This window comes from Falco cherrug, chromosome 6 (assembly GCF_023634085.1).
Source record: "Falco cherrug isolate bFalChe1 chromosome 6, bFalChe1.pri, whole genome shotgun sequence".
NCBI lineage: Eukaryota > Metazoa > Chordata > Aves > Falconiformes > Falconidae > Falco > Falco cherrug.
The window spans coordinates 61,432,231-61,448,143 of NC_073702.1; positions in this window are offsets into that span (position 1 = coordinate 61,432,231).

The following is a 15,913-nucleotide window of genomic DNA, read 5'->3' on the forward strand; positions in this document are numbered from 1 at the left end:
AAATACTGCCTCCGCCAAAGAGAAATCAGCAATTTTAACTGAGAGAGCTTTTCTTGACCAAAATAAAAGGTTGCTACTGGTTTACTTCCCCCTGGGAAGTGCACACGGCATGGTGCATCCATCAGCAGGGCTGGAAAGCAGCTCCTCGTGAGTTCAGCAGAAGGAAACCATTGCTGTCCTACCGAAAGCAGCCTTGTGCCCTTGGTGCCATTTACAGACCCATGAGCTGGCATTGGGGTATAGCACCAATGCATTTGAGAAGGTTATCTGCCCCATCAGGTTTCGTTTTCTCTTTCAGGATGTTTGAAGCTGGTGGGGAACCTTCATCTTAAGTAGCTTTGATGCTGAGGGGGTAAATATTCAACAGTAAAGCAGTTTCTCTCTACCTTTCAGGCTGCAGGAAGAAGTCGCTAGACCCCCTGTGTGGGGGTCACTGTGCTGTGCTGGGTTAAGGTGAGTGAGGGGGACCCCAGGGAGCAGTGCTAACCTTCTGCCTGAGAAATGAGCCCTTCCCTCGTCACTGGGGAACCTGGGTTCAATTCTTGAGGCTTGAGGGGGTACAAATCCATAGCAGATACTTCCCAGGAGCACACCTTCATGATGAGATTATAAACCATGGTAAAATGGGGACAAAGCATCTTGCTGAAGGTCAGAGGCCGCCACATCGCTACAGAAGAAGAATGAATTTCAAAGGAGGCATCCTGCCCATGACCTTCAGAAGTTTTGGAGAAATTTGAGCAAGTCAGCTGGCTGTGTCTAAAGGGATGTTTGACTGTAGGAGTGCAGGCCAGTACTTCTGCTGCAAATCCTTTTGTTACCCAGGAGGCTGTCTGGGAGCAGGTTGGTGTGGGGTGGAGGCAGGAGGCACCCAGACATCTTAGTGTTTCCTGTGGATCAGCTTAGGCATCTTTTTGCTCCATATAGTAGGAGGCACAAACCCTTCCGGTAGGCATCCGAGGTGGCTTTGCAAATTCCCATGCCCAAAGCAAGGCAGTTACACGTTGCTGCACTCAGTGTGGACATAACTGTATGACTGAGACCACTTGCTGGGTAATGGAAGAGTCAAAGCTGTCTGGGGCTGGGAATTAACAGCTTGTTTGGATATTGCAATTTTATGTACAGTTTACTAAAGCTCCAGTAGATTTATTTGTATAACACAGGATTGGTAACAAAACCCTCCGCTATTTCCACAAATGAAGCAAACTCAGATTGTTTGTAACGTACATTGCAAACAGTGACTTTACAAAGCAAAGGAGTAAGGCAAAGACCTTGATCACATAAAGAACATCCAGTTCAGGAAAGAAATTCAGGTCTTTTTTCTAAATAAGCAAAGAGCCCCACTCTTACAGGCTTACAGACAATTGCAACAAGACCCATCATTTTGTCTATGAGGACGTTATAGGAGACAGTGCTGAAAGCATTCCTAAAGTCAAGGTGTTATCACCCATGCTTTCCCCTTGTCCACTGAGCCAATCATTTTGTTGCAGAAGTTTTATCAGGTTGGTCACGCACAATTTCCCCTCCATAAATCCACGTTGATGACTCCCAATCACTATGATATGTTTAACATGTCCAGAAACAGTTTTCAGCTTAACTTGCTCCATCACTTTCCTAGGGATCATGGTGAGACTGACCAGCCGGTAGTTCCCTGCATCCCTCCTTCTTGCCCTTCTTGAAGATGCCAATGACATTTGCTTTCTTCCAGTCCTCTGGACCCTCTGCTGTGACTGTCTAAAGGTTATTGAGAGTGGCCTCGCAGTGACATCAGGCAGCTCCCTCAACGCTCATGAGCACATTCCGTAGGGCCCAAGGGTTTGTGCGTGCCCAGCTTGTTAAAAAGCCCAGCCTAAGCCTCCTCCATCGCGGGTAGTTTTTATTGCTCCATATTACGTTGCTTTGTATTCCCAGACCTGGAAGATGATCTAACCTCTGACAGCTACAACTGCATTTAGTGCTGCTGTTCACTTGTTTGTGTACACCTTCCACTCACAGGTAACACTCTTTCCCCAAAGCTCTGGGGGTGCCAGACACTGCTTCAATAATTTAGCTCACATTTAAATAAGTTAAAACATCAATGCATTTTGCAGGTGATAATGCTAACATGATTTTTTTCCAACAAGTTGACCCCAAAAAGTGAAGTAAAGCATTCTGAAAGTTCGCTGTTACTCAGAACTTGTGTGTGTCAAGTAAAAAAATCCACTGACTTCAGAGAGCTGTGGAGGCTGCATGTGTCACCTCTGCAGTTACTACCTAGGCCTTTCCCTCCTTGTTTTGCCAGATGTCTGTTAGCTCTTCTGTGAGCTGCTCGGTGCTGGAGCAAAGTCTTTCTGTACCTTTGCAGGAGACACACCATGTTGTGGGGCCCTCCTGAAATAATTTGGAGAAATGTAGTTGCTGCAAGAAACCTTTTTTTTTTTTCTTTCTTTCTTTTCAGAGACGGGAGTTGTGCTTAGCATGCAGAAGGCAACGCAACGAGAAAAACAAACCGCAGCATCATTGTCCATGGCAAAGCACCAATTGAACCTTGCTGACACAGGGCTGGCGCTGTGTGGTGCTCAGCACCATCCCAGCCTGCTAGGTTGAATAGGAAGGAATAAGGTGAATTGTTGCTTCTGCCCCTTAGCCTGTGGTGGAGTGATTCAGGCAGCAGTAAATCAAGCGCTTCCTGCCAAGCCGTCTCATCACTGAGCACTTGTGGGCTCTTGGTAAAGAGTTGCGTTACAGAGCTCATCATCAGGGCTTTATTCCACTGGGAGAGGAAGAGTCCTTTATGCCTGTAATTCTCACGGTTATGACTCAATTGCTGGTTATTAACATGTGGGCAAGCGGGTCAAATTCACACCGGGTCAGAGGCAGCAGGTAACAAAGCTTGTGTTTGCCTGAAATCTATCCTCCCAGGTTTCAGACGCAAGAACACATTTGATTGCTTGTAATGACCTTGTTGCGTAGGTTTTGAAACATCATATGATGGTGAGAAATCACACGCACATACATGTACACCGAGCCCAGTTTGCAATTGGCTCCCTATAGGACTTGCATTATTTGCACTTTGGTAGTGCTTAGCCTAACATTTCTCCATGATCACCTCAGTAGCCTGAGAGAAGTCCCTCACGCTGTGTGGCAAGGAATGGGAAGTCCGGATGGATGCCAAAACACAGAGCCAGGGGAGCACAGAGGAGCTGGCAAGGTTCGTACAGTCTCCACGGCAGGAGAAAAGGGACAGGGAGAGGCGATAGATGGGTCGCGCCAGAGGAGCATGGTAAGCAGTCAAAGCTTAGCTCTGCCTTGGGCATCTGGAGACAAGGCAATGCAGTCTCACCTGGTTGAAACAAGGACAAAAAGAGGTTTCACGGGGAGGCGGTCTGAAGCAGCAGTAGTGACATTTTCTGTGTCTGAGGTTTAGGGCTTCACACAGGTCCAGAAAGAATTTCTAAAAATATCACAGCACCATAGTACTGTTATTTATATGCACATTAATACAAAACACAACACTGTTTAATTAAACCAAAAAGATCTATTACATAAACTGACCTTCTAATAAAAAGAAATGAATTAGCCCTGCACTTGCACATTCTAAATCTGACTTTTGAATGCTTTGAATTGTTTCAGTGTACAGAGGGAAGAATTTGTTTCTTCTTGACACAAACTAACCAAGAAGAGGCCAACCTTGCATCTGTGGAAGCCTGAAACATATTTCAGAGGCATCATGTCCTGGAAAATAGGCATAAAATGCCCAAATGCGGTGCTGCCTGCTCTGTTTGGGGTGAGCTGGGCAGCTCTGGGCAAGGTGCTCTGTCTCAGTGCCATGTGTATGTGTATGTTAAGCAGAGATTACACAGGCTTCTCTGGAAAACATCTTGACGCCTCTGGATGAAAGTTTCCATGAGAACCAAACAGGATCTCCACGCATCAGCATTTGCACACAAGACTATGTATGTGAAATTAGATGCTAAAAAATTAGTGGGTGTACAATCTACCCACAAAACGGGGATACTACATCTCCTGTCTTGAATCCACTACCACCCCATGGCAGTCAGTAGTCCAGGAAAAACTGTCCTACTCCCAGAATTGAGATTAGTTGAGCTGAATAAAAATCTGTTCTTTGGGGAGGACATGGGACACGGGGGACCAACTTACAAAAGTTTCCTAACTGATACCCAAAGGACCAATTACAGCCAAAAAGTTATAATCTCATTTACATACAGCATGATTTCTGTACTTCTGAAAAGGTACTACTGCAGGAAGACTTGAACTAATTTTCTCTCCTTCTGGAGATGGCACTGAAGGCAAGTTTTCCTTCATCAAGTACCATATTGACTTCTCCGGGTTTGCTGAATTCCCTGCATTAGTGTCTGCTCAGCCATGTTTTGGAGATGGTCACCCTGTGGTAGTGCATTGCAGTGGAGTGTTGCTGCCTCATGTGCTGGCAGAGGAACAACCAAGAGAGCGGAAAAAGCTAGCACATTGCTCAGGCATCTGGCTCTTTTGGGAAGCAGTCCCTTGGGAACTGAGTGCCACAGGAGAGCATCATTCAACATTGTGGAGCTGCATGGAGTGGAGGTTTTCCTCCTGCCTGCTGCAGGCAGCAGATGCTGCCTTTGCTGCTCTCCATTTCCATCCATCTGGCCCTGAATTTACAGAGCAGCAGCTGCCAGCACCCCTTCCTGGCTGGACCTCAATGCTTTGCCTCCCCACCCTGCAGTGCCAGTACCCCCCTGCCCCAGCACCTCCTGCTGCCACTCGACGTAGGCAGTGAGCACGACTGGCAGTGGCTGCTGTTCCATGCCGGCATTACTTCGTGATTTACATCTCCTAATTGAAAGCCCTGCTCATATATTCAGCAGTCTGTCAGTGCTTCAGGCTGTGTATGTGCAACGCTAAATGGAAAATGAGCTAGAAAATATTACGAAAAACTTCAAAAGCTCAGGCACAGCTGTTTGATCCTTTGTCAAACAGCAGACAGATTATGCTCTCCCATTTCCAACTAGGAGAAGGAACATTAGGATTACAGAAAGTAGTTTCACAAGGAAGAGTCCTGCCCAAGCAAACAAAGATTTGCAGCACTGATGAGGACAAAATGTACAGAATACAATGTACAGGATTAGTTTAAGTGGATAGATCTCAGGATCGTGATGATCACAAGCGATGTATTTGCAGTGCTCTGAATTTTCTTCAGATTAAAAACATAAAAGCAGTTGGCTTTGTCCCCTTGCTTCACATCTGAGCACCAGCAGTGTGGGATCTTCGCCCCGCTCCACGGGATCTTAACCCCACTCCCTTGGGAGCGGAAGGCCTGTCAGGATGTCCTTCTACCTGCATATTTTGCTCCATTTTAGGGACCAGCCTTTAGCTGTGGCAGATGAAGAACTCTCTCCCTGCTATAAGCTACATTCCCTGCACTCCCCATGTAAATGACTGCTGATGCACCTGAAGCAGCAAATGCTCCCACGTGCCAGCAAGCCCTTGCTGCGCAGAAGCAGCATGCTCGGCAGGGGTTTGTCCCCAGGCATGGACAGGCATCACTGTTCATCTTAGCTCAACAGCTCTAGTAAAAATATTCTTCAGCCACAATTCAGAGCTTTTCATTACCACTTAGTAATGCTTTTGCTAAGTATTAACAACCCTCCTTTCACTCATCACCCTTGCAGTAGGAGGGAGCATGGCAAAGCCTGCGTGCACATCCAGTGTCTTGCCTCCCATGGATCCTCCTTGGTTATACACCATGCCTGCACACCAGGCACTTGGTGTGCACGTCAGCAGTCATCGCCTCTACCGCATTGCAGGAGATAAGGGGAGAGGTGAAGGGGTACTTGACTGGATTTGGCTTGAACCAAAGACTGGAAAGGAGCTGGGTGAGCTCTTCTTGTCCATACCTGGCACAGACAAACCAAAAGCAAGGGCTGAAGCCAATCTTGACTTAATTCTCTGTGCATGCTACTCTCATGCACCACCTTCTTGTCTCATCAGTTGCTCTTCCACCCACCTGACATTTTGCTAGCTAATGAATAATGTGTCTGTCCTTCTCCTAAGGCAGATTCAACAGCACAACAACCTTTCTAACTACAGCATGCAGAGGCAAAAGGTGACAGTGTCACAATCCCTTTTAGAAACATCAAAGCGTCTCTGGCTGAAAGCAACATAGGCTCCATTCAAGTAATGGATTCTCCTTTGCAGAGTGGCAGCCTTGAGAAGCACAACTACAGAAAGGCTTATTGGTTAATCTAGACTGGACTGGATCTTCAGAACGGAAATTTCTATTTTTGAACACTTTTGGTTCAGCATTCAGCAATGGCACTCATCACTGTGCTGCCCAGTGAGGAGTCTGCCCTCACCAGGCACTATACTTGTACCATTGCTTGTTGGAATGGTAAAAACATGTGAATATCGACCAGGAAGAAGAAAATGTACTCTGCAAATGAAATAGCAAGTTATTGCAAAAGAAAGCTGGAGACTACTATGAAGTCTTTCAGACTCATGTTAATTTGTTAGTATGTAAGCACCTGTAACTACCAAGATCATTATGAAGGGGAGAATGAAACAGCAAACTGTTGGTACCACGCTTTGGATCAGTATTGCAAGCAGTTTCCTTAAAGCAAAACAAACAAAAATTAGATTGGAGAAAACCACCCACACCATGCACAGCTAATAAAATCCTGTTTTAAATTAGAGAGGAAATAAAGTCAATTCACCTGACGAATAAAGACTATCCACTCGTGCCAAGAAAATCCTGTGCAATACAGCTCCCTCATTCAAAGCGCAGGCAGCATATGCCATCAGTTTGCTTTCTAACAAGCAGATCCTTCTCTTTATCCAAAGGGAGAAAGGGAAAAAGGCTAGAGAGGTTTCATCAAAAGCATCACTAAAACAGAGGTAACCTGTTCAGTACATGTCAGGATTGCTCATGGCTGAGTGCCTCACTACGGCTCAGGGAGAGCTTCAAAGCTTAAGGGCACCTTCCTGAGATGCCTCCTGTCATTCAGGGAGTCATCACCTGTAAATGAGCACATTGTGGGAGAGAAAGGGAGATAAAGCAAAGGGGTGGGGGGTGGGGGGGAACCCAGAACACTGAACTCCAAGAAAAACCTTGACATTTAAACCCCAGATCATGGATGTTATGTCTGGTGGTGTGAAACCCCCAGACTAAGGCTGACTGTGTGAATGTGGGGATTCCCACAAGCAGAGCTTTTTGAACACACGGCCCTCCTCTGACCGAACAGAAAACATCTTTGAATATTGAGCTGGCTGGAGGCGGCCATGAGTCTTTGGAGTAAGACCCTATTCCACTGCTCAGTGGTGTGTCATGAAGGTTGAACTTCAGAGCAGAAGCACAGTGAACCTTGGGGCACCATCACCCAGGGGAGAGACCACAGCTCTGGCAGCTGGAATGCGGTAACTCCCACCGCAGCCATCAGCCATCAGGCTGGCTCCTTCAGACTGGCCTGAATGGGAATGTCCCTTTCTAAGGTGGCCTTTCTCTGCTCGTTGTGGTGCCTCCTATGAAAGATAGCTACAAAGAGCACCAAAGAGAATGGCAAGGAGCTTTCTTAAAAGGGACTTTCACACCAGGACATGTTTAAGAGCAGCGGTGATGGGGCAAAGAGCTCCCTTGGCTGGCAGTTTTCCATCTCTCCCTTGCCAGTGGTGCAGATCTGTGCCGTCCATCCAAGCTGTCACCCTCCCACCGTGTTTCCCATCCTCATCCGAGCAAGGCCCCATGCAGGGAAGCGGAAACGCTCAGAGTGGTTGCCAAACTATCCTGCTTACAACATGACAAACCCAGGCTAGTGTGGTCCCCACCACACTGTTTCCTGAGACAGAAAGCTGCTTGGAAGGCCTGGGGGAGCCATGAGGAGCCCCAGCCCCTGCAAGCCCATCGCAGCCTGGGGTGCTCTCTTAACCCACGGGGAGGTGCCTTTGCTTTCCTTAAAGAAAATTCACTGTTTGTGCGCTGTGTTCCCTGCCGCGGCTCTCGGCAGTTATTCTGAAGGCCGGCAGCAGCGAGGGTGCTGCTGTGGGGAAGGGGGGCCAGGCTCAGCCCCCCAGCTCAGCTGCTGGCTTCATTCCCAGGCTCCACTTCATACCGTCAGCAGGGGCGATCCCCGGGCAGGGCGGGTGTGCACAGCCCTCGGGAACAGAGATGGATTCCTGCTGTCCTCTTAATTGGCAGCACAGACATGGCTGTAAAGACACCTTTAGGAATAATAATAGTAAGGAAAAAGATTCTTTCTGCAGCCTTCAAGCTTCATTTCAGCTCTGCGATTTTCTTAGAGTACTCAGCAAAACTGTTTGAATGCCTGGACTCTACCATAAGAAAAAGAAGGCTTGGATTTCCATTTGTCTTGGATGAATATTTATCTTTACTAGTGATTTATCACCAGTCAGTATTTAATCACCAACAACATTTACCCTAGCAATGGGCACATCAGCCACCATTATTAATGTGATAAGGAAGTCGGTTCTGGTAAGGAATAGCTGTTCTGTTTCTCTTGCAAAGACAAGGGAAAAAGTGTTTAAAGCCAGCCTTTGGTTCTGATTTATCTCCATAACAACAGCTGCAAACCTGTTTATTCTTACAGCAAACACTGGTGCAGCTGGCCAGGCCAGGCAGCTGGGCACCAGACAGTGGAGAGGTGAGATACACAAATAAAGCTTCTTCACAATAACACCAAATCAGCACTTAAGGGAAACTGCCCCATTCCTGCTGGGAATTTCTTTTGGCTGGAGGTGGGAGACATGAGAAGTTTACACATTTTACCAAAATTTAGGATATCACGTAAAGGAGATGGTCACATCACAGTTCTCTGTAAGGAAGCACAGTACCTTCTAGAGATGTTTGGCAACGACCACCATTCATCCCACCCCACAGCTCTTTTTTTGCAGGGAAGTTCAGGGACCCCTATTATTTAGCAGTACTGGAAAAAAAAAAGCAACATTTAATTGCAGTAGGCTATTTATAAACCTGCTCTTCCAAAGAGACATGTGCAGGGAAGCAAATGAAAAGGGCCACTGCTCATGCCTAGGAGAATTTGATCTCACTTCCATTAAACTTCTGAAAACAAAGATTTGGAAAGAAAGCCACACAGGCTTTGGGGGATTCTGGGGAGGGCAGGAGCTGGGCATCCCACCTAGAGCTTGCACAGCTTCTCCTTATGTTGCCCTACTCCCCGCTACCCTGTACTGGCCATCCTGCCCACCCCTGGGCTGAAGGGCAGAGCCCCCATCCCCTCAGCCCTGACTTTACCACTGCTGCTCTCTGGGAGAGACCCTACCTGCCTCAGAGAAAATACTGCCTTTTTTTTTTCTTTTACTGCCTTTTTTTTTTTTTACCAAGAGAACGTGGGGAGATGAGAACAGAAGCATCTTGTCAGGAGTATGCATAGCACATACACATTTGTATAGCGAGCACTGCTTCTCCCTCACTGAATTTTTGACCCCTCTGATGAGGCAGGAGATAAAGAAGGATGTGAAGAGCAGAAAGGTGTTCCTCCCACAGGGATGAACACAGTGCTTAGCTCTGTCAGAAAAAAAAAAATTTGTGCAGGGTGACCCAAATTTCTCTTTTAAAATATGCATGAAGCTTTAATCTTTTTCTTTCCCCTGATATATCACTTAAATTCAGAGCAATGGTGATGTCTACATCCTGACAGACACTCAGACTGTTTCATTCAAGGTATTCATAAAATATTTCACACACTAAGGATGGTTGTCACTACAAAGAGCAATTCCTACATAACCGTAGCAATTATTATGATAGCATTGGCATTTATATATTATGTAAACAATATTTTTTCTTGCCCGTGCAGAAGATGCTAAAAGGAAAAAAAAGCAATATCAAACTTTTACAAATGTTTACAAACTACTTCACACAAAGTACCTAATTTTTCAGCTAGCACTTGAATAGTCCTGGAGGTAGGGACGGGGTCTGTGGTTGCCCACCTGTCACAGCTGAGTGAAAAGAGGCAGCCGCCCTGATGCTGGTGCCCCTTCTGAACCTGGCAAACTTTTTTTTCTCCTGGACAACACTCACTGCTCATCTAATCACTGATTTGAAAACTCACTCAGGGAACCAAAGTAATGATGGAGTCAAACCCACTTTGACCCAGAGAAGCTAGAACTCAAGTTTTCCAAGTCCTGGGCAAGTGCCCTGGCATGTGCTTGCAAGTTGTTATGAGGGAGGAGGAACCAGAGCAAAATGCGTAAAGCCAAGCCCTTGCCTCCTTGCTAAGGAGCTACTCTGAAGACGGTATAAGATTAAAAGAGGTACCTGTTGTGAGTCCTTCAATCAGGCAACTAGTTGGATCTACTTTCATGCCTGAGATGAGGGTAGCAGAGGCACCTGAGAAATCATGGCTTCAGATTAAGGTGGTTCATGGCTCTCACTCCATCTATGGCCAGTGGAGAGAATTATGCCCCTAACATGAGTCTTTCCATCACTTCTCATAGCTCCAGGAGCTCTTAGATATTTCCTCAGATTAAACACATTACCTGAGCTGCATCCAAATTTTCAAATCGGTGGAGAGAAGAGCTTTGAACTGGCAAGCGTATCTCGGTAAGTCTAAGTCCAGTCCCTCTGGACCCCACACCCATGGTCAAAAAAAGCATCTGAAATCCATTAATTTAAAATCTGCTTGCCTCAGTGTAATTGAAATGCAAATCTTAGCAAAACATCTTGGCTAAACTAATGAGTTTCTCTTTCAATCATGCAGTGATGCCATTCTTACAAACCAATTTGTTTGACACAAAGCACACAGGCTCTGGAGACCTCAGAATCTACCAGCACTTACGCTTATGCACGATAAAATTGCCACATCAAATGAGAAATTAATTGTTACTAACAGCAGGACTTGTCTGATGTACTCAATTTAAATTGTACATCTTTCAGAATAACATGAATTGTTCATTTAATGGACTTTTACATGGGGGACAATTGTAGCAACACCTTTAAGACCTCAAACATCTGCAAGAGCCTCAGAAAAATCACACTGGGGCTGAAACAATGTTTGGGACATCAGAGACTTGGTAAGATGGAGCAATTCTAAACGAACTTTCCAGTCTAAACAGAACCAGAAACAGCAAATTGTTTTGTTTTTGAACTCGTAACACCAAAAAATGAAGTGTCTGAATCACTAAATATCAGCATTTCAAAGAGTTCACTGCAAATAAGAATAAAAAATCTGGCATACGTAACATATTTACAAGTGTAATGTATTATGTATAAATATGTAATGTAAATACATGTATTTGTACACATATCTAGTGGTAATTATTTATGCACAATAATGTCTAATTAGAAAAACCCACAAAACAAACAAAAAACTTGTTAGATGATTGAGAGATACTTGGCAAAAAATACAAAGATATTTGAGTAGCTGTACAAAAGCCATAGCCCATTTGGATGTTGGATCATTCTGTATTATCTGTCTGGTTATATCTAGTGGTCTTTTTCTTGTTTTAAGGGCATCATCTGAAGCTCTTGAGTTTCTTCAGTGCAAGTACTTTGCGCCTTATCTTATAAAGAACTGAACCACACTGATAGAGAAACTGACAGCAAAGTCCCTAACCCAGTGTGGTTTATATCACTGCAGACCTTGGAGTGCCCAGGTAAGACGGCAGCTGCCCTTGGAAGTTACTGTGCAAACCTAGTCAGGAAGCCCACAGGGTGAAGAGCTAATAAACCAAGGAGACAAGACAGTAAATAGATGGGATGGTGATAGGTGTATTCACCATATACAGTAAAGACAGATGCTGGATTCCTTAGCTGTTGCTCAGCACACACCTATGTGTTAACCACCGTGAAACCATCTCCCCTGCCTAGCTGAAAAGAGTACTTGTATTGAAAAGAGTATTTGCACTGACTGTCATTCAGGACATTTCATGAAGAGTACTGCCCAAATGGGAAATAATTTGCTGTCACACAGCATTAGAGATGTAGGTGAAAAGGCACAACCCGTGCTGAGATTTAGAATATTGACTGGTGTCCGTAAGAAGGACTTTGAAACAGGATGGAATCAGAAGAAGAGGAAAACCCAACTGTTAAGTGATGCAGAAATCATCAACTGCTAGGAACTACATTGTTCAATAATAGGCTATCAATTTTCAATAAGCTATTAAAGTGTTAGAAAACACTGCAAATATGTCCTACAAATCGGTTGCCTACTTGACCTAATGCTCTACAGTCACTTTTTGTGAAGGCGGAGATGGAGCAAACAGGCAACAGCAATCCCGACCTCCAGGAAACAACCTGCTGCAGCCACAGAGTTTGTGCGTGGGTGTAACTGTTGCAGTGCCAAGGAGACACTGAACAAGGCCAATGGAAATGCTGCCGTAGACTTGCCAGCTACCACCTGTGTTCAGAGAGAAACAGGGCAGCTGTCAGTCTCTGACTAAGGAGGTATTCACATCTCACAGCAGAATTATGGTGTATTCTTCAAGTTCTGCTTCAAAACTTCTGGGACTTTTTTTGACATCTGAAAGGCAGGAATAGACCAGGGCAAGTTCACCTGTGGTGTAAGCCTATTTATTTCGCTCGATTTAGATTAGATATGAAATTCGTTCCCACTGGGATTTTAAATGATGATTAAATTTGAAATGTCACTATCAGGCTTCAGAAAAGTGAGAGCTCTGGTAGGCACATATGGCCCATGGAAAGAAATGATGTTAAGCCACCTGGAGAGCAGCCATCCATCTTCCTGAAAGAAAATCATTAAATTCTTCAACCAGAAGCTTATCAAGTTACAGGACTTTTTTAAAAAGAGTAACCTCCTAGGTGTTGTACTTTGTCTCCCTGAGAGTGGCGGAAGTTGCCAAATTTCATTATGGCAGGGATAAGACAGTTGAACCTTGTGTCCAACAAGCTGTAGCAGCTGTATGGTACCTATAACAGCCTCTGAAGGAACGCAGTAATTTCTCTCTTCAGTGCTGCAGTTGGTTGACAAATCTGTAACACAGCTCCAGATGTTGGAAGACAGATGTTCAGCAACGCTCCAGGTGTTAAAAAATGTGCAGAGGTTCTTACGGGTTGAACATCTTCTGCCCTCATGTCAACCTTTGTCCAGTCTCAGCCAGGTGGCTCTTGACACCTCAGTGGTGTTCATCAGGGGCATAGGTGGGAAGGAAATACAGCTTTGATTTTATTTAGACAGTTGTTCAGCATGAGCTGGACTGGAACAACCTTCTTTGCATTGTAAATGAGTCGTTATTGGGGCAAGGAGAATACTAAGACCTAATAATGGCTGTCTCTCTATACTCCTAGCCTTGCCAGCAAACATGTGCTACTTTAACAGAAAATGAAACCAGTGATAAATCTTTAAAAATCTGATAAAACTCCTACCTTTACAGCCCTATTAAACAACTAGCCACCCTAAGCTTTTCTGACCAGGCAGTATTGGAAACTTGGTTTCAGCAGTTCCTCTTCCAAAATTAAAATTAATTGCCTTTCTTCTGTCAGCAGACAGTTACGTTTCCCTCCCACTGAAGATCAGAGGCACTTTGGTGTAAAAACATTTCTCCCGGGTGATGGCATTCTGGATTTGCACTATGTAAGAGTCCAGTCTCACTTGCAGTGCAGAATAAGCGAGTACGTAACAGTGACCACCTTGCCTTTCCCATGAAGCTGAAGCATGTGTTGCAGAGCAGCTTCATGGGCTGTGGATTCCTGTCTAAGCTTCCTCACAACTTGCTTGTGAGCGAAAAGAGATATATTTTTCTTTTCTGAATGTTACTTTAACCTTACTGAATGCTGGTCAACAGAAGCTTTGGTGCTTCTTCTCCAGGCACTGGTTTGCCAGTAACGAAACATTTTGGAGGCACAACTGGCCCAGAAGGCCCCACTGAAGAATGGGTTGTCTGAGAAAAAGCATGCAATGGGCAGATGGGAATGCTGGGGAGATGGCAGAAGAAGGGGAGACCCTCCTTCAGCAAAGTTTGGGTGAATAAGTTTTCAAAATATATTTAGGGACTGACAAACAGTAAGATCAATATTTGGACTAGAGGTTTTCAAAAAGTGCTTCGAAGTTGGTCCAGTGTTGGCCCTCATAACAGTGAGAGCTTTCTCATGAACCATGACAGAAGTCTGAGGTCAGTGCTTGGTTCCTCTTGAAACAGCCCAGCACCAATGTCCCATACACTGAAGCAGTATTACTGCATGGCCTCAAAAAGTTACAAAGCACATAAAAGCAGGGATAAATTTATATCTGGAGACATATGCAACTTTCCAAGGTGGCAAGGAGATCAGTGGAAGAGTTAAAATCAAAACCACAGAAAAAAAAGCAATACAATTCTATCTTATTTTGCTTAATTTAAAGGATTAGAATGCAGACACTCACCAAAAGAGGAAATCTTGTTAAGAAAATAAGGTAGACAGGGTAACTGCAAAAGTTAAATCTTTTAGAGGGGTATTGAGACAATTTAGATTTGCCTCTTCAGGAGTACAGAAATTTTTTTTTTTAAAATCACAAAATAATAGAAGAAAATTGGGGACATCGAAAGGAAATCAGCACGGCTGTGCACCCAGGTAAAAGATGTTACTAAAAGCAAGACAATATTCTTACAAACAGTCATGGTGTCCCTCTAATGATGATTGCAAACTCTGCTAGTACGCAGGCCAAAAATATGCAAGGAACAACTTGTAAAGCATATTTTTACAAAACCAAAACTTTTTTGAACTCATTAAGGTTAGAGGACATACAGATGATCCACATGTCATGGGATTTCCTACAGAAAATAAACCATGGTCAAACACCCAAGTGACTCTCTTCACATCTGCAATTATCATTAAGTAGCTTGAAGTAGGCCCTCTCTATCTAGAGTGTCCACTCCCGCTTTTTTTTTTAGTCGAAGACACAGAGGCTCACTTTCCAGATGCAAAACTGTCAGAAGAGCTATGAAATAACGGGCAAAGTAAAGAGGAGGTGAACAAGTGGCAAATGGACAGAACGAGCGGTGGTGAATGGCCGGGACCTGACTGCATTTGCTCTGGAGTTCTCAAGAAACTCAGAGATAAAGCAGCTGAACTGCTGCCAGCAGCACCCACCCTCTCACCTAGCGTCAGAGGGAAGGGGAAGATGGAAATGTGATGACAATAGCCCCAAGAGGTGCCAGGGAGGTCGGGCCACTGCAGACCCAACCGACAGGAAAAACGTTCAGTGCTGTGAAGAAGGGCACAGCTGAGCACATGGGTCACTGCAGCAGGCTGGAGGAGGCTCAGCCTGGGCTTCGCAAAGGGAAGCCATGCTCATCTGTTGTCACCCTTTAAACACAGTAACGGCCCAGACCTCCTTGTCCATGATCTTGTGCCAGCTCCCTGGTTTTCCAACAGGCTCTCTCAAAGCCTCCAGAGCTTGTTAAGAGGCTCTGGTGCCCCAGCGAATGGAAAGGGCTTCACACCGATCAACAGCTTGTTAGAGGATCAGAAACAGGGCAGAACTGCACAGGTCATTTGCAGAGTAGAGTGAGATCTCACACAAATCGGTGCTCAAGCTGATGCTACGCAACATATCCACACATGGTCTGAGGCAAAAAAAGTTGAAAAGGTTTTCTTCCAGGACTAATTTAATCAAGGCATTAAAGGAATTTGGACAAGATAGAGAGGACTTTGTGATACTCAATGGTTGTACTGTGAAACTAGATGAAATGCAGCTTCCCACTAAAATGTCAGCTCAGTAGTAGTAGTGACACAAAAAAAAAAAAAGAAGAGAAGAAGAGGAGAAGAAGAAGAGGAGAAGAAGAAGAGGAGAAGAAGAAGAGGAGAAGAAGAAGAGGAGAAGAAGAAGAGGAGAAGTGAGAAGAGGAGAAGTGAGAAGAGGAGAAGTGAGAAGAGGAGAAGTGAGAAGAGGAGAAGTGAGAAGAGGAGAAGTGAGAAGAGGAGAAGTGAGAAGAGGAGAAGTGAGAAGAGGAGAAGTGAGAAGAGGAGAAG